This window comes from Pleurodeles waltl, chromosome 7, assembly GCF_031143425.1.
Source record: "Pleurodeles waltl isolate 20211129_DDA chromosome 7, aPleWal1.hap1.20221129, whole genome shotgun sequence".
Lineage (NCBI taxonomy): Eukaryota > Metazoa > Chordata > Amphibia > Caudata > Salamandridae > Pleurodeles > Pleurodeles waltl.
This window is the reverse complement of record NC_090446.1, coordinates 1,462,653,126-1,462,672,943: the sequence shown is the minus strand read 5'-3', so window position 1 is coordinate 1,462,672,943 and position 19,818 is coordinate 1,462,653,126. Positions and strand designations below refer to the sequence as shown.

Here is a 19,818-nt window from a genome sequence, read left to right as displayed (position 1 = left end):
AGTGCATGGAATCATACAACCAATGCTTGCAAAAGTCTTGGAGTATGATTCCAACATGTTTGATACCAAACATGCCTATTTTCAGAGTTACCATTATGTAGCTGGACATAGGTATTGACCCATGTCCAGTAAACGTGTAAAATGGTATCCCTGCACTCATGAAATTGGGGAAAATGGGCCTGGACGATGTAGGGGCATCTATGCTAGTGCAGGGGTGCCTTCACACACAGGTACTTTGCACCCTGCTTTCTGGGCTGGAAGGCCTGCCATAGGGGTGACTTATAAGTGACCTGGTGCAGTGGAAAATGGCAGTGAAAGGGTGCTTGCACCATTTCATGCAGGCTGCAATGGCAGTCCTGAATAATCCTTTACCTGGGCTCCCTATGAGTGGCAAAATATGTGCTTTAGACCATAGGGATCACCTGGAACCCCAATGCCCTGGGTACCTAGGTACCATATACTAGGGACTTAGGCACCAGTGTGCTAATTGTGGGATGAAATATAGTGATAACAGTTACCAACAACTATATTTAGGGAGGAGAGCATAACTACTCGGGTCCCATTTAGCAGGATCCTAGTAGACAGTCAAACACACTGACAAACAGGCCAAAAGTGGGGGTAACCAAGCTAAAAAATAAGCTACTTTCCTACACCCACCACATCCCAACCCAATCCACCCCACCCTGTTTCAATCCACAGCACTCCAAGCGAATTCACCCCACTCCAATACACCCACTCCACTCAAATCCACCTCACTCACTCTACTCCAATCTACCCAACTCTATCCCAATCAAAACCTCCCCACCCCATCCCAGTTCAGTCCACCCCACTCCAATTAAATCAATCCAGCCTACCCCACTGCAATCCACCCCACTCCAATCCAATCCAATCCACCCCACTCCATTCCAGTCCAGTCCACCCCACTCCAATCCTATCCGCCCCACTTGAGTCCAAACCACCCCATTCCAATCCAGTGAATCCAATTCAGTCCACCTCACTTGAATCCATACACCTCACTCTGGTACAATTGAATCCACATCATTCTAATCCAAACCATCCCACGCCAATCCAATCCACCCCAGCCCTATCACTCCAAACCACCCCGCCCAATCCAATCTAATCCACCCACTTGAGTCACCCCAATCGGATTCCCCTAACTCCATTTCAATCACCCCACTCCAAACCAATCCACCTGACACCAAACCACCCCATTCCACAAAACTCACCGACTCTACCCCAATCCAGTCCACTCCAATCCAGCGCAGTCCAATCTACCCCACTTCAATCCAATACACCTCACCTCATACCACTCCACCTGAAGCCAATCCAATCCAGTCCAATACATACCACCCCACTCCAGTCCAATACATCCCACTCCAATAAAATCCACCCTACTCCAATCCAACCCACCCACTCCAATCCAACCCACCCCACTCCAATCCATCCCACCCAACTCTATTCCAACCCACCCCATCCCACTCCAGTCCAACCCAATCCAACCATACAACCCCAATCTTTCCAAGTCAAATACAATCCACTTTAAATCACCCCACTACGATCCAATCCAGTCCACATGAATCCACCCTTCTCTAGTTGAATCCATCCCAGTCCAAATCATCTTAATCAACCCCACTCCAATCCAGTTCACCCCTCTCAATCAATCCACCCCACACCAATCCAATCCACCCAATTCTAATCCCATTCACTCCACTCCAGTTCAACCCACTCCATTCCAGTACAACCCAATCCAGTCCAATCCACCACAATCCATTCAACTCCACTCCACCCTAATAATCCACTCCAAATTAAATTCAACCCATCCCTATCCAATCTACCTTATTCCAAACCACCACAGACAATCCAATCACCCCACCCTAAACCACCCCACCCTAATCCATCCCAGTCAATCCAATCTACTCCACTCAATCCAATCCACCTCACTCAATCCAATCCACCTCACTCTACTCCACCCCAGTCCAATCCACCCCACCCTAATCCAACCCATCTCAACCCTATCCAATCCACCCCACTTCACTGCAACCCACCCCACTCTACTCCAATCCACCCCACTCTTCCCAATCCAATCCTCCCCATCCCATCCTGGTCCACAGCACTCCAATCCAGTTCATCCAACCTACCTCACTTCACTGCAATCCACCTCACTCTACTCCAATCCACCCCATTCTACCCAATCCAATCCACTCCACCCCATCCTGGTCCACCGCACTCCAATCCAATTCATCCAACCTACAACACTCCAATCCACACCACACCAATCCAATCCACCCCACCCCAATTCAGTCCACACCACCAAAATCCAATCCACATCACACCATCCCAGTTCAGTCTACCCCACTCCAATCCACCCCACCCCAATCCACCCTAATACAAACCAACTCCCCACCCAATCCAATCCACCTCACCCTACTCCAATCCAATGCATCCCACTGCAGCCCACCACACCCTAACCCAATCCACCCTATCCTGTTTAAATCTACGCCACTCCAATTCAATCCAATCCACCCCACCCATCTCCACCTAACTCACTCTAATCCACCACACTCTACTCCAATCCACCCCACTCTATCCCAATCCAATCCACGCAACCCCATTCCAGTTCAATCCATGCACTCCAGTCCACCCTACTCAAATCCAGTCCACTCACTCCAATCCTATCCACCCCTCTGTAAACCAATCCACCCCACTCCAGTACTATCCACCCTACTCCAGTCTAATCCACCCTACTCCAATAAAGTGAATCCAATCCACCCCACTCCAGTCCAATCCACCTCACTCCAGTCCAATCTAATCCACTCCAATCCAATCCATCCATCCATCCCAATCCAATCCACCCCATCCCAGCCCTATTATTCCAATCCACCCCAATCTAATCTAATCCACCCCATTCAAATGCACCCCATTCTGACCCCCTCACCCAATTTCTATCCACCCCACTCCAATCCTATCCACCCCACACCAATCTACCCTACTCTACTCAGTCCACCCAAATCTACTCCAATCTAATCCTCCCCACTCTAATCCAATCCAATCCACCCCACTACCTCAATCCACTCCGACCCATTCCACCCTATTCCATCCCACTCCACTCTAGAACACTCTCTGCCACTAAACCACTGCACTCTATTCCCCTCTACTCAACTCTTTGACACTCTATTCACCATTCTATGACACTCTAACAAATCTACTCTATGATACTCTGCTCCCCTAATCCACTCTGACACTACATGCCACTAACTTTTAGCCACCCTGACAAGCAGCCACACTGGTGTACAACATGGCAAAACACATTGCCAAAGCCAATGGCTCTTGTATAGGCAAGACCTATTGGCTTTGCCAGTGCTTGTTTAGTAATTTACTTTCCAGTGCAAAACATGTTTTGTGATGTAAAGTAGTTTGAAAGCACTGTAAACCAGCGTGGAGCACTGCTTTGCATTTCTTAGCGTCGAGGGGCTGTCCCATGGGAGATAGAGGGGCTTTCCCATGCAACCACCCATAGTTTTTAATGCAAAGCCCTATTTACCGACAATAGCAGATAGGGTTTTGACAGAGTTTTGAGCTACTTGAAAGCAGGACTTAAAAGGAGAAATAATTTGAAAGTTAGTCTAAGCATAGTATTTTGTACTGGAAGGGAGCCCTTCTTGTACAAAATGTTTACTAGACTTAACCTCACACCATTGCACTATGGCTCAAAAGTGTGTTTGTGGCGCTCAGCAACAGAATTTTGTAGAAGCAGTGCTAAGGAGAGGGGAGGAGAGTGCCATATCTCTGTAGATATGGCACTCACTTGCTCCCTCCTTGTCATGCAACCCAGTACAGGATTTTTGGCTGCTGTACTGAGTTGGGTGACACTTTCATAAATCTGGCCGAAATGTGTAGTTTCAGGCACACTTGGGCAAATTTCTAAGTCAAGTGGTAATTACAATAAACTGACTTGAGAACTCACTCATTTACTTACTCACTCATTCTCTCACTCACTCAATGTATTCTTCACTTTCTTTCCACTTGTTAACCCTTAAGCAGGTTTTGTCTATTCCCTGGATTATTAGAATGGGTTCAATGCCATTTTCAAGCTAGTGATGAGCAAAATTAAAGTAATGTTTGTGTGATGGTATGAAATTCATCCGTTTGCAATTTAACGAGTTGAATTTTTTTGCTGTTTTACCTCTGTCAGCATTCTCTGGTTTTTGCAGGAAAACCTTCCCGAAAATTCAATCTTTTAGCTAGCTATTTTTAGAAAAATATTCTCCTAAAAATCAGCACAATGTCAAATGCTGCTTTTTCCACTAGCATTTTCTGCTGTCTTTTAAACTATTTGATAATTTCATGAAATTTGCAAACGTTTTCATAGAATTTCACAATCTATGTAGAAGCTAAATTTTACAGTTTTACACAAGCCCCATAAAATCAACATAGTAGCCCGTGTTTCAGTTATATCAATTCGTAAGTAGCATCAGTCAGTGAATGAGGATTTTAAACATGAGGAGCAGTGGAAACTGCCATGTAGAAGCTCAGTAGCGTTGAGGGCCTCATTTGTAAGCCCTTGGCACACTGTTGCATCATTTTGTTTTAAGCAACGGTGGCACAAGCAATGCTCTATACCAGTGGTTCCCAACCTTTTGATTTCTGTGGACCCCCACTTTAACATTAATGGAACCCAGGGACCCCCACTGAATCATATTTAGAATCTGGGGACCGCCGCCTGAGTCATTACTGGAAGCTGGGGACCTAATTTGTCAATATTTGTTAATATGTTTTAATTTTCTAGGCTCTTGCGGACCCCCTGAGATGGCTTCGCGGACCCCCAGGGGTCCCCGGACCACAGGTTGGGAACCACTGCTCTACACTGCTCCACATTCACAAACTGACACACTGGGCCCAGTGCACCAGTTTGTAAAGCCTTGTGCCACATTTTACCTGTGCCAGGTATGATGTATGCAAGGTAGGCGTTCCCACGGGAAAAACCACGCAGAACTGATGAAATGAAATTTACATTTCACTGCTTTATTCTGCTACTTCACGGTGTCAGAATGTTACCGTCTGCCCAGAGCAGGCTTTTCTCTGTGGGAGCCTCCTCGCATTGCTGGAGTAGCAGCATTTTTTTACACTAGTCCAGCAATGCGGGAGTTTAGCGCCACAGATGCATCAGAATTTCTGATGCATCTGTGAAAACGTGCTCCATGGAGCTCTGTATTGTAAATACAGCGCGTCCATGGCATCGTTAGGGGGGTCATAGGGCAGCGCAAGAAATCTGAGGCATCAGAGCTGATGCATCTGATTCTTCTAATGAGGCCCTGAATGTGTAAAAATGCTACTGATAGTATATTTAGTCAGTCCGCTGCCAACTGTTTGGCGAAGGATCCTTTATAGGCGAGCCTGGTTACATCAATAACTGGGGCTGTAGTATGAACAGTTGCACTTTGTCAGAACAGAGATGACCAGTGCTTGCTAAAATGCCTACGCATAACTTTCAATTTTCAGTTAGTGCATGAACTGCAGACAGCAAGCTCAGAAACAGATAAAGTGCAGTCACTACTCATCGGTTCCAACTTGCGCTCATATAATGGATGTCTATAAATGTATTTTGGCTCCTTTCTTGAATGAAGGGATCCATACTCAGTGAATCATGAGCATTTCATTCACTAATCTAGTGTAGGGTAATGCATAGCTATTAACCGTGCAGCACGTACGGTGGCCCTGCGGTACAGGTGTATGAGAGGCCATCTGTATCCTGATTATGGTTCTACTTTTGTACCAAATTGGAATCGGGGTGCATTATCTGTGCTTGGATTTGGGCCCATTACATCATTGATACAATCCCAGTAACAGGCTGGATACAAACACCCTTTGCACTTTGCATTTCCTGGGGTTTTGCACCTTGGGTGAACACTGCTGGCTTTAATCCTTGCACTGACGTTGTCTTGGAGGTGACAACTACTATTGTCCTATTGATAGACGTGGCAGGTGTCTGGTTCTGAGTTTGTGAAGTGTTGTTATGGTTTATTGCGTTCTAGATATGTGGGGATATTTGACCAGTTCGATGGTTTATTGATGGATGCCCAATGTAATGTCCATAGATGACTTTATCAAGGACCTGCTATCCTCATCCTTCCCACCCTCCCATCGCCCCAGTTGTTAAATGCCCCATGTCATTGTTTTCATGACCCGAGTCCTGTGATATGGCACAAATTGTGTAATGTAGAATAAATGAGAGACCTCTTAACAAGATTAAAAAAAATACAAGAACACATGCAGCTGCTTTGTTTCCAGCAACAGAAAAATGCTGGGTCAAAATGGATGCTAGTTCTTCATGATAAGAGAATCCTACGTGTTCCTCTGAATGCACAAGATACAAACTACCACTTGTGAAACTGTTACACACTTACACAGGGGGTGCAGCATCACAGTTGACAGTAAGTGCAGAGTGTAATGAAGCAAGTACTGCCTATATGTTATCCTTTTAAACATATACTATAATTTAGTTTGTTGTCCTGTCCGGCATTAGTATAAAGTTAAGAAACAGTTGAAAACTTAATTCAAATAAACCATTGGATTGAAGACAGTGAAGCTATTCTGCTGATCAGTCAAACACATGAAAAATAATGGATTGGTGGATAAAACTCACCTCAGCTGTTTTTTTGCTTTCTGAAGCACCACTGCCTGAAAGCCGTTGCTGCCAGGAGATGTGTCACGTTTATATAGCCAATGACGATGTTCTTAAAGGGATTGTCATAGTAAATATGTGATGAGCTGATGACAAGAGCAGCATTGCCAAAAATTATGTAAGCGACAACATCCTACTGGGGGATTTGTAAACGGATGCACAATATGTCTCATGACAAGCAGAACACATGCAAGGATACATACAAGGATGCATGCAAATGTCTCATAATGAGCGTGAGAAAGTGCCTCTCTTCACTTGGCCGTTTCTGTTTTTTGTGAACTGATGCAATTGCTCTTTTTTTGATTGTGCGCACTGGGACGTTGCTAACCAGGTCGCAATGCATGTGCTCTGCCCACTAAAACAGGTCAAAATTGTCTAAAACCCTCAATGGCATGTTTAACTTTCTTATAAGGCATAGTATATACTGCCTAAAGTACACCCATAACATGAAAATGCCACCTATGAACTGCAGCACTACGGTGTTACCCATCCACTGGTGCGCCAGGATACACACAACTCAAGTCCTACCGTAGAAACCTGGCTGTAGCCGTTTCAAAACTGCAACCTGTAGGAAAGTACCCTCTTTTTGACATGTTACTCCCAACTTCTGCCTGATGTCAATGTGTTTGACTGTGTCACTGGAGTCCTGCTAACCAGGACCCCAGTGCTTTTGCTCTCTCCCCCCTCAAATTTGTCACTACATACTGGTAACCCAGTATTTCATCCCAAATTGGCATACTGGTCCCGCCTTATAAGTCCCTACTCTATGGTACTTAGGTACCCAGGGCATTTGGGTTCCGGGGGATCCCTATGGGCTGTAGCATTACTTTACTCAAAGGCTTCTGCAGGACTGCCATTGCAGCCTGCGTGAAATTGTGCATGCACCCTTTCACAGCCATTACTAAAATCACTGCACCAGGTAACTTTTAAGTCACCTATATGTCAGGCATTCCAACCCTGAAGGCTGGGTACAAAGTTCCCGTGTGAGAGGGCACCCCTGCACTAGCAGGGGTTCCCCACATCATCCAGGACCATTTTCCGAGACTTTGTGAGTGGGGGGACGCCACTTTACCTGTGCACTGGACATAGGTCAATACCTATGTCCAGCCTCTCAATGGTAACTCCGAATATGGCCATGTAAGGTGTCTAACACATGGGAATTGTACCCCAATACTGATTCTAGTATTGGTTGTACAATCCCATGCTCTCTGGGGGATCCACAGTGGACCCCTAGTACTGCCATGCCACCCTTCCGAGGTTTTCAAGGCAGCCCCAGCTGCTGCTACCTCACCGACAGGTTTCCGCCCTCCTGTTGTTTGAGCAGCTGAATCCCAGGAAGGCAGAACAAAGCATTTCCTTTAGGAGAGGGGTGTTACACCCTCTCCCTTTGGAAATAGCCATTACAGGCATGGGAGGGGTAGCCTCCCAGACCCTCTGGAAATGCTTTGAAGGGAACAGATGGTGCCCTCCTTGCATAATCCAGTCTACACCGGTTCAGGGACCTCCAGTCCCTGCTCAGGCGCGAAACTGGACAAAGGAAAGGGGAGTGCCCACTCCGCTGTATATCACCACCCCACGGGTGCTGCCCAGAGCTCCTCCAGAGTGTCCCTGGGTTTTGCCATCTTGGATTGCAAGGTGGTGGGGCACTCTGGAGCATCTGAGTGGCCAGTTCCAGCAGGTGATGTCAGAGCCCTCTCCTGATAGGTGCTTACCTGTGTAGGTAGCCAATCTCCCTTTCAGGGCAATTTAGGGTCTCTCCTTTGGGTGTTTCCTCAGATTCAGATTGCAAGACTCCAGCAGGAATCATCTGCATCCTTTACTTCATCTTCTACTGACGAAACTGCATTTCGACCCTCCAGGAACTCTACAAACTGCAACCAAGAAACGAAAATGCCTTCTGCAACATTGTATCTTCAGCTCCTGCCAGCAACTGCAACTGTTTCCAGGTCGTGCATCCTCCGAGGACTGCCTGTCTTCATCCTGCCTCAGAAGAACTGAAGGAGTCTCCCTTGAAGTGAAGGAGTCACTTCCCTGCTTCAGCAGACACCTCTCTGCAGTGATGACTGGTGGCGTGCGTCCCCTCTCTTGATGAAGTGCGTGGATCCAGAAACACAGCTGGTGGACTGAAGTGGCCCCAATGGTCCTGAAAGTCCAGGTGTCCACATTTGGTGGAGATAAGAGCTTGCTTCCCCACGCAAGACAGTACCCCTGGGCACTGCGTGTTTTGCAGTTGCCAAGGCTTGTTGGCATCCTTCCATGAAGTTCTTCATGCACCTTGCAGCTCCGGCCCCCAGCACTCCTTCCTGCAACGCACAGCTTACTGCGTGGTTCTCCAGTGGCATAGGAGTCCTTTGTGTAGCGCTGCGTGGGCCTCCTTTTGCACCTCCTTTGTCCCGGTGCTGTGGGACTCCTGTGGGTGCTGCTTGGTCTTCTGAGGGTTCTCTGAGTTGCTGAGAGCCCCCTCTGACTCCTCCTCCAGGGTAGAGTCCACCAGGTCCCTCCTGGTCCTGGGCAGCGCTATTTTCTTCCAACCATGAGCTTTGCATGTGCCAAGGCTTGTTGGCGGAATCCAGTGACACAAACCAGACTTCAATCATCCATCTGGCATGGGACATCATTTGCACCAACCAGGAACCCGCATCCGTATTCTTGGGTGCAGTACTGACTGTTCTTCTTCACTGGTGGTTCTTCTTTTGCACCTTCATCTGGGTTAGCAGGGCTCCTGTTCTCCCTGGACTCTTCAGCGCTTCTTGGACTTGATCCCCTTCTTCCACAGGTCTTCAGGTCCAGGAATCCTTCACTGGTGTCTTGCAGTCTCTTTTGGTTCTTGCATAATCTTCTATCATGATGTGTGTTCTTCAAAAAGTACTGTTATTTACTCCTGTTTTCCTGGGCGCTCAGGTGGGTTCTAGTCCTTATCTTTAATGTTTTCTTACACTCCCAGTGCCCCTCTTCACACTACACTTGCCTAGGTGGGAAGCCGACATTCGCATTCCACTATTTTAGTATATGGTTTGTGTTCCCCTTAGGCCCATTGTAACCTATTGTGATTTTCACTATTTGCACTGTTTTCTAGCTGCTTTTTACAGCTATTTCTGCATTCTAGTGTATATACTGTGTATATTACTTACCTCCTAAGGGAGTATAGTTTCTAAGGTATTTTTGGCATTGTGTCACTACAATTAAAGTACCTTTATTTTTGTAACACTGAGTATTTTCTTTCATGTGTGTAAGTACTGTGTAACTACAGTGGTATTGCAAGACCTTTGCATGTCTCCTAGATAAGCCTTGGCTGCTCAGCTACAGCTACTCCTAGACAGCCTGGCTTCTAGACAATGACTACATTTCATTGTTAAGGGAAACTGGACCTGGTATAAAGTGAAAGTACCTTTGGTACCCACTACAAACCAGTCCAGCCTCCTACACAACCCCTTCAATATGAACCCTTTTGAGATAAAAAAAAAAAACACCTTTTAAATATTAGTAATTCAACCATGTTTACCCCCTGTAGCCCACAAGGCAGGGTGCATGGAATTTAAAAGTAGGACATGTATAAATGTAAAATAACATATCCTTACAGTGACTGGTCCACACAAGCTATTTTCACCATAGAAAGGCTGGCTGGCCCTTAGAGAAACACTGGAAGCAATATTACATTAATTCTGCTACTTCAGACTAAAGACCCGCAAGAAACAAATTCAAGGACTATGTTCAATATTTATTTTTTTAAAAATCAATAGGGAATTTAGATTTTCAATAAATATTAATGAAAAGTCACATTTAGACAGTTGGATTTTCCCTGTCTGATGCTCTTGGGGGCTAATTTACATTAGACTTCAACTGTTACCTAGCTGGTGAATAGCCCTGATGAGGTCTGAAAGCTTGTCCAAGAGCAGAGACAATAACACTACTCAGTCTTGTGCCCTATGCTTGGTGGGTATTACTCGACAACCTCATGTCATTCTTTTTACTGTGGCGACCTTTCATGTCGAAAGCTCCATCACACCTCCCTCCCATTAAGTCTGGACCATTGACCTTCCTGCAAATGTCACTTACCCTGTTAGGATAGGTCTGTTTCCACTGTGAACCATTAGGATGTATCATCATGCACTTGGGTTCTGTTGTACTTGTTATTGTCAATTGCCGTTTGCATCTGCTGCTTGGTAAAACATGGGGTGAGTGCTTGAAAAGTTTCAACACTCCGTCCATCATTTTATTTTGTGATATTGGTTGGTAAAATGTGCCTGTTTGATGTAGCATGTGACTCTTCCCAGGGTTCTTTCGAAGTCTCCAGGTGCGACTCGTGCTCTTCTGGGACACTTGTTGCTTCCTCTATAAATTACCCCTCCAAACTTGAATTGCGGCTTTGCCTCGTACCTGTATCCAGACCCACATGATTCTCTGCCCAGTCTTATGCAAGAAGCTTCCCTGCACTCACCTCCCAAGTCCCCTACATCTCCTGTGTTCCCGTTCAGCACAAGTTCCATCCCTGAACTCATCCCCACTGAGTCAACTGTATTTCCCTAGCTTTGTTTCTGCACCATCTGGCAAGTTTTAGAGAAACCACGAGATGTCTCAGTCTACCAGGTTCTTTCTGATGACTCCAAGATCCTGACTCCTCAGACCTCTCAGAGCCTCTACGCTGTGAGCTACGATTGTGTCTCATCTTTAACTTCTAACAACAACTCGCCTGCTGTCTCCGAACTCCTGTAAAGTGCTTCTCAGATTAAGGACCTGCTTCCAGGTTATTGCACATTAATCTCTAGTAGTCTTTGCAGGCCTTTCTGTTACCTCTTGCTTCTGTCATTGGACATCTTTGTTAAATATTGGTCTTCTGAACTGTTGCCTGTGGACTAAAAACTGTCTCCTGGCTCAACCTGTAGCTCCAATTCTTTTTTTTTTTTTAAATCTTTTTACTGAACAACAAAACAGCCATTGCACCATATATCATACGCCCATGAAAGACCCATCATTTATCAACAACTCGGAGTAGGAGTACAGGACTAATCAGGTGTCGAAATATAACATCAAAATCAAACATCCCCCAGGTATTATGTAGTGGTATACCCAGCTCAGTGTCATTCCACCCACCAGGGCATTGCCAACAGAGGTTACTCCCTGCCCCAGTAAGCCGCCCGCCGTTTCCAAATTTTCTTCCATTTCCCCGGGCAACCCCTACTCTCATAGATTACTTTGTCTACACTACAACACCAGTCTAGGTCTGTCTGCCATTCCTGAAGACTAGGCGAGGACTTGGTACCCCACGACTGCGCTATATTGCATTTAGCTACAATTGCTGCTATGGCCAACCATATAGCCAGCTGTTTCTGCCAGTGTTCCTCCCCCACAATATTCAGTAGGAGCAACTTGGGATCCAGCTGGACTGCCGTTCCCAGCACCCGGGCTGCTTCCTCAGCCAGCCCCTGCCAGTAAGTCTGCAATGCTGGGCATGTCCATAGAATGTGGTGGAAGGTGCCCTCCGACCCACCTCGTCACAAGCACTGCATGGTCTGTGCCCTACCCATCTTATGTAACACCACCCTGGAATAGTATGCCCTGTGTAGAATCCAGGGCTGGGTCAATCTAAACCGTACTTTGACCACCACAACCCAGGGACCTTGTCACGCCTCCCCCCAGTCCTCATCGTTTAATGCACCCAGATCCGCCTCCCATTTGGCCCGTAAGGCTGTCATCGGGCCTGGGGAATTATTCAACAGTTTCTTGTTCAATAGAGATATGGCCTCTGTCTCCAGCGGTTCAGTTAAAAGGCGGTCCTCCAGAGAAGCTGCCTCCGGCAATTGCTCTTGCTCCGGGACATACCGACTCAGTGCATGCTGCAGCTACAGTTACCTGAACTGTTCCGTTTCTGCCATCACATATTCTTGCTGCGGGACTTCAAACATCATGAGTGCCTGACCCCTCCAGACATCCCCCAGGTGTTCGATCCCCCGAGGAGACCACTTGTGGAATCCATCCAAGGTCTTTAGGTCCCCGAGCAGGTCACTACCCCACAGTGGAGTCTGCGCTGTCAAGGTTGATCCCCATCCTAAATAATGGGTACCGTCATGCAAAGTTTTCACCACTGTTGCAGTGTGTGCCGGCAGTGATCGCGAACTTGTGCGGGCAGAAAGGGTGGGCTCATAGCCCCCCTGCCCAACATCTGTCTGTCAACCCGAAATGCCGGGGCCTTCTGGTCCACAAAGACCCAATCATTAACATTGACCAATTGAGTCACCCAGTAATAGTGAAGGGATCCGGAATTGCCATCCCACCCTCATACACCCCATGCTTCAGTTTTGACAATGCTACACGGGAACAGCCACCATTCCACAACAATAGTCTGATATCCCGGTCCAAACTCCAGAACACCTCTGCTGGTATCTTATAGGGAGTGTTCAGGAAGACCTATAGAAGACGGGGCAGTGTCATAATTTTGTAGAGAGCTGCTCTACCCATGAGAGAAAGCGGTAATGTCTTCCAGTGGGCCACATCTCTGTGGAACCTATCAAGCTGAGGTTGGAGTTTTTTTGTTGAAAGAACTCCTGATTCCTAGTGACATATATCTCCAGGTATTTGAAACCTTCCACACAGACCGGCATGCTGCAGCCCGGGGGCATGATCGGCGGTGCCCCAGTCAGGGGGAAGACCAGCGATTTATCCCAGTTAATCTCGTAACCGGATTGGTCCCCAAAGATGCGAAAGACCTGCATTATCCTAACAATGTACCGCCTAGCCATGTGACATATAGCAGAATGTTGTCCGCTTACAGGGAGATACGTTCCACCCATGTTGCACCAGAGTCTATACCCAGAATCAGGGAATCCTGCTAGATCCATTCCTACAATGGCTTGAGTGCCAGGGCAAACAAAATGGTAGAGATTGGGCACCCCTGCCGGGTGCCCCTGTGTAGGGTGAAGGGCTGCAACAACATAGCATTGACATGCAACTGGGCCACCAGTTCCCAATACAGCAGTCTAATCCAGGACAAGAACCGCAAACCCACTCCGAACCTTCTGAGGACTGCAAAAATATATGACCATTTCACACTGTCGAAGGTCACCCGGGTGTCGAGAGACAGGAGCGCCACCTGTTCCATATGCTGGCCTTCCGTCATGTGTAAAACCCCGTTGAGTCTCCGCAAGTTCAGATGCGTGGATCTGGATGGCATGAAGCCGGATTCGTCTGAGTCGACCAATTTAGCAATTACGCGCAGTCTAGCCACCAGGTATTTCACCAGGACCTTGACCTTTGTATTAAGAAGGAAGAATGGCCTAGAAGAAGTGCATCTCTCTGGGGGTCTACCCTTCTTCGGGATCAGCACAACAGTCGCGGTCCTCTGATCCAGCAGCAGCAATCCCTCCTCGTGAGCCTCCCGGAACATAGCCAACATGTGTTTAGCCACTTTACTCCCCAGGCATTTAAATAACTCAGCCAGGAATCCGTTGGGCCCCACCGCCTTGCCCGACTGAAGCCCCTGTATCGCCGCAGCGACTTCTTCTTCCGTCAGCTCAGCATCTAACTCCCCACTCTCCATCTGTAGCTCCAATTATTGTTTTTCACTTTTTATGGCATATTGTGAGAGCCCTAAAGACTCCAATCTAACAGAGAGTTATTCAGACTTCGAGTATATCTTGGGAATGCCTGCAATTCCAATCTGTGTTGCAGTGTTTACTGTGTGTTTAGATTATTGGGAGTCTCTCTCACCTCAATCTATGTTTCTAATGAAACCTTGGAAATCTCAAAGATTCCAACGTTGTATCTCAAAATGATCTTGTTTCAAATATTGTTGTGTTTTCAAGTGTCAATTTATGAACAGAGTTTAATTCTGAGAGTGTTGATAACTCCAACCTTGTATCTAGACCAATTCTGTTTCATGTGAATGCACCTTGTAGAGTCCTGTCTTATGTGCAGTATGCAACCTCAGAAATGCTGGTAAACTGGCCTTGCCATACTTAGTACTTATTTTCTCTCTGACCTCTAGTGTAGAACAACCTTGGGAAGCTGGTATACCAACCTTGTGTTCCTTCAAGTCTGGTTTCAAGTTTGTGTAGTTGTGAATGTCATCCAAAATCCGAAATCTCAGAGATTCCAATGTTGTATCTCAAAATGATCTTGTTTCAAATATTGTTGTGTTTTCAAGTGTCAACTTATGAACAGAGTTTAATTCTGAGAGTGTTGATAACTCCAACCTTGTATCTAGACCAATTCTGTTTCATGTGAATACACCTTGTAGAGTCCTGTCTTATGTGCAGTATGCAACCTCAGAAATGCTGGTAAACTGGCTTTGCCATACTTAGGGGCATATTTATACTCCGTTTGCGCCGAATGTGCGTCGTTTTTTTCGACGCAAATTCGGCGCAAAACTAACGCCATATTTATACTTTGGCGTTAGACGCGTCTAGCGCCAAAGTATGGGCAAATAGCGTCATTTTTTTGCGTGAACGCCTTCCTTGCGTTAATGAGATGCAAGGAAGGTGTTCCCGTCTAAAAAAATGACGGCGAGGCAAATGCGTCGTATTTATACTCCCGGGCAAAAATCACGCCCGGGAGTTGGCGGGTCAAAAAACACCGCATTTGCGCCACTTTTTAACGCCTGGGTCAGGGTAGGCGTTAAGGGGCCTGTGGGCTTAAAATGAGCCCACAGGTGCCCTCCCATGCCCCCAGGGACCCCCCTGCCACCCCTGCCCACCCCAGGAGGACACCCAAGGATGGAGGGACCCACCCCAGGGACATTCAGGTAAGTTCAGGTAAGTATAATTTTTTATATTTTGTAATTTTTTTTGGTGGCATAGGGGGGCCTTATTTGTGCCCCCCTACATGCCACTATGCCCAATGACCATGCCCAGGGGACATAAGTCCCCTGGGCATGGCCATTGGGCAAGGGGGCATGACTCCTGTCTTTACTAAGACAGGAGTCATTTAAATGGCGTCTGGGCGTCGAAAAAAATGGCGCAAATCGGGTTGAGGCGATTTTTTTGCCTCAACCTGACTTGCCCCATTTTAAGACGCCCTAACGCCGTTTTCCCCCTACGCCGGCGCTGCCTGGTCTACGTGGTTTTTTTCCACGCACACCAGGCAGCGCCGGTCTGCTTGCACCGGCTAACGCCATTCAATAAATACGGCGCCCGCATGGCGCTTCAGAATGACGTTAGCCGGCGCAAATTTTTTTGACGCTAAACTGCGTTAGCGCAGTTTAGCGTCAAAAAGTATAAATACGGGCCTTAGTACTTATTGCTCTCTGACTTCTAGTGTAGCACAACCTTGTGTTCCTTCAAGTCTGGTTTCAAGTTTGTGTAGTTGTGAATGTCATCCAAATTTAATTGCAACCTAGCCGCAAAACATACCTTGATAGTTGTTTCACTTTCAGCCTATGTGCTCATCGAAAGCTGTTTTACCATTCTTGCAAATGTCTTTGACTGCAAAGATATGTAACGTGTACTCTGTTTGGAGTGTCATTAACTCCAGTCAATGTTCTGGGTTTCTTGTGGAGTGACATAACTCTACCTAGTACTTTCATTTCACCTTCAAAAGTTCCATAAGAATTCTCTAGAGTATCTGATTCATCTGCTCCCATGTCATAAGTGTTTAAGAAACCTGGAAATTTGAAATATCTAAAGTATTGTTTTGTAAACTGTGTAGAGAGACTATGCCCTCTGTGTATTTACTTCATCTTGTTGCTTTCAGTGCACAGTTTTTTCACAATAACTAGAAGTACTGACTCGCAACTCCTAGCACCAACAGGATCATATGACCAAGAAGTGTTGATGTAGTTTGGCAGAGTGGTCCTGTAGTGGAGCAGAGCCTGTAGCTAATGTTTTCTAGTTTGTTGTTTTGTACCTTACCCCCTTCTAGAACTCATTGGATATTAGGAGTATTATCACAGGACCTGACTTCTTCTAGATTAGGGAGTAGGGATCTAGCATTGGCTCCAGTGTCACCCTTGCAATTTGGAACCAGGTGAGTGCTTGACAGACAAGGCCTAAGTGTGAGGAGATGTTTTGTTCCTTTGATAGGAAGACCAGTTGTTGTTGTGAAATTTGTCAGCCTTAGGGTGGTCTTCCCCCAAAACTTTGCCTATTTACCTCCATGTTTCTGCTGAAATTCCCTCTTGTGGCCTAAGGACTCTGTGCACTTTACCACTGCTAACCAGTGCTAAAGTGCTTCTGCTTCCTCCCCTCAACACGGTTGAACTGGTTTACACCTGATTAGCATGTTTAATTTACTTCTAAGTCCCTTGTATAGTGAAATGCCATATACCCAGGGCCTATAAATTAAATGTTATTAATAGGCCTGCAACACTTATAGTGCCACCCACTTAAGTAGCACCATAAAACAGGTCCCAGGCCTGACATTGCATCCTGAATGTAGTTTTAAACTGCCGATTTAGCTTGGCAATATAACCCCCTAGCCCAATCTTAAACTCCTCTTTACTGCATATGCCACCTCTAAGGTAGGCCCTAGGTAGCCCATAGGGCAGGGTGCATTATAATTAAAATGTTGTACATGTACATTTAAGTTTTACATGTCCTGCTAGTGAAAAACTCTTACATTTGTTGTTCACTGCTGTTATACCCAACATCCTTGGCGTCATTTCCCCTGTCTTTTTACCTCTGCTTCTTGTATTTTTGACTGTGTGCTGGACTTCGTTTTTGCTGGTTTTGGTACTCTGGGCTCTTTACTACTGCTGACCATTGGCTTTTCCATGATTGGCATATTTGATTTACTAGTAAGTCCCTAGTAAATTGCAATAGAGGTGTCCAGGGCCTGTTAATCAAATACTACTTTTTTTTCTCTCTTTTTCCTTTTTCATTTGTATTGGATTTTATTATCTGTACAATAAATTACTACTACTAAAAAAATAAAAATGCTACTAGTGGGCAGCACTGATTGTGCTACCCACATGAGTAGGCCTGTAAACATTGTTCAGACCTGCCACTGCAGTGTCTGTGTGTGCAGTTTTAAACTGCCAATTCCATCTGGCACATGTACCCACTTGCCAGACCCAAACCTTCCCTTTATTACATGTAAGTCACCTCTAAGGTAGGCCCTAGGTAGCCCCTTGGCCAGGGTGCAGTGTTTGTTGAAGGTAGGACACGTACTGATGTGTTTTACATGTCCTGATAGTGAAATACTGCCAAATTTGGTTTTCACTATTGCAAGGCCTATCCCTCCCATAGGTCAACATAGGGACTGCCTTTAAATATCTTTGAAGTTTCCCATTGGGAGCAGATAGAGCTATGGAGCTTGGGGTCTCTGAACTCACAATTTAAAAATACATATTTTGGTAAAGTTGGTTCTTAGATTATCAGTTTGAAAATTCCACTTTTAGAAAGTGGGCATTTCCTTGCTTAACCATTCTGTGCCTCTGCCTGCCTGTGGAATCCACGTCTGGGTCAGACTGACAGTTGTGCTGTTTGTGAATTCCCTCTAAACAATGACACAAAGGGAACTGAGGAGTGTCCTGCATACCCTGATGAGTGTCCTGGGCTAGATTGGGGAAGGGGTTGCTAACACTTACACCTGCAAGCGCTGTCCCTGTCCTGACACAATGCAGTTTTTAACCCCCTGGTGTGTGTCTGGGACCAGGCCTGGGCAAGGCAGGATCTTGCCAACAACAGAGACTTTCATTTGAAGTTTGCCTACTTCAAAGGCAGTAATGGATATAAGCAGTGGACCCCAAGTCCCAGACTTCTAGAACACTTCTGGATCAAGAGGAACCTCTGCCAAGGAGAAGAGCTGAAGGGCAGGAGTACTGCCCCTTTGATGTGTGTGTTTTGCAAGACTGGCCTGCAGTTGCTGCTTCTGCCTAAGAGAGGGCAAAGACTGGACTTTGCTGTGTATCTTGCCTGTGAAGTTTCTGTAAGGGCTTGGACTGAGCTTCACCTACTAGCCTCTGGGTTCTCTTGCTGTGGACTCTAACTTGCCAGGTAGTGCCTATTCCAGTTTCTGGGCCCCTGGAGTGAAAGCTGGTGAAAAACCAAGTGCATCGGACAACATCAGACGAATGCCACTGCCTGACCTCGCAACGCTGCATGCATCTGAAGCCGTGGTCCCCGCTGGAGTGCAATAACCTGACCGGCATTGCAGGCCTGACGCCGCAGCAGCCACTGACGCCCCATGACCTTGTGAGTCGTGCCAACGACGTTCGTGACACCCGACTCAGCTGCGGTGCTTGCAGCCCCGTGGCATGACCGCGACCCCTTGAGGTCACTTCATTGCATCTTGACCCGCCAGACATAGTCCCCGCCGGAAGTGTAAAGAACCGATGCTTCGCACTGATGCCTCCTCCTCTCCACTGCTCTGCAGCAAAGGACCTGACGCCTCACACGATAACTCCGCTGCGCCCATCGGCACCGATGACACACCAGATCCAGCGATGCCTCGCTCCCCAACTCCGTGCACTGGCTTGTTTCCTAACTTTCACAATGTACTGTACCTGGGGGTCCGTGTGACTCCGTGACTGGTGCCATTCGCGTCGCATTGTTGGGAACAATTCCGTCACAATGGCGTGATAATGACAAATTGCAGCATTTGTGTTTCTAAGGGCTATTTTCAAGCTTAATCTTTAAAAGTTCATAACTTTGCTTGTGTATGTTGGTTTTTGTTGTTTTGATCTTGTTTGAACCATATAAATATTGGCTATTGGCTGGTGTTTTCACTCTGTTACTATGTGTGATTGTACAAATACTTTGCACACTGCCCCTGAGATAAGCCTGACTGCTTGTGCCAAGCTACCAAGTGGGTGAGCAGGGGTTATCTGAGCTGTGTATCTCGCTTACCCTGACTAGAGTGAGGGCCCCTGCTTGGACAGAGAGCAAACTGGCTTCCAACCAAGGACCCCATTTCTAACCACTACTGTGAGGCCTACCTATCCCATAGGATAAGACTGGGTTGCCTTTTAACATGTAATAGGTGATAACTTTTGATTGGGGCCAGGTAAGCAGTTCATATTTGTTTTCTATGAAGTTGTAATGGAAACCCCTCTTTAATGATAAATTAATATTAAATTACAATTTTGAAAATGATGCTTTTAGAAAGTTGGCATTTTCCTGCCCATAGCCATTTGTTGCCTGCAGCCTTTTCAGGGTCACATGACTGGGTATAACTGACAGTTAGACTTTGTGAATTTCTCCCAG

General features: G+C 46.5%; 1 protein-coding gene across 1 annotated transcript in view; it reads right to left on the bottom strand.

Annotated features, from left to right (window-relative positions):
• LOC138246498 (von Willebrand factor-like) overlaps window positions 1-6,750 on the bottom strand; it is a 50,356-nt gene extending 43,606 nt beyond the window's left edge. The window contains exon 1 of the mRNA XM_069201145.1: window positions 6,644-6,750. The gene's annotated coding sequence lies outside the window, so the exon portion shown is untranslated. The remainder of the gene's footprint in view (window positions 1-6,643) is intronic.
• Between the last annotated feature and the right edge of the window lie 13,068 nt (window positions 6,751-19,818).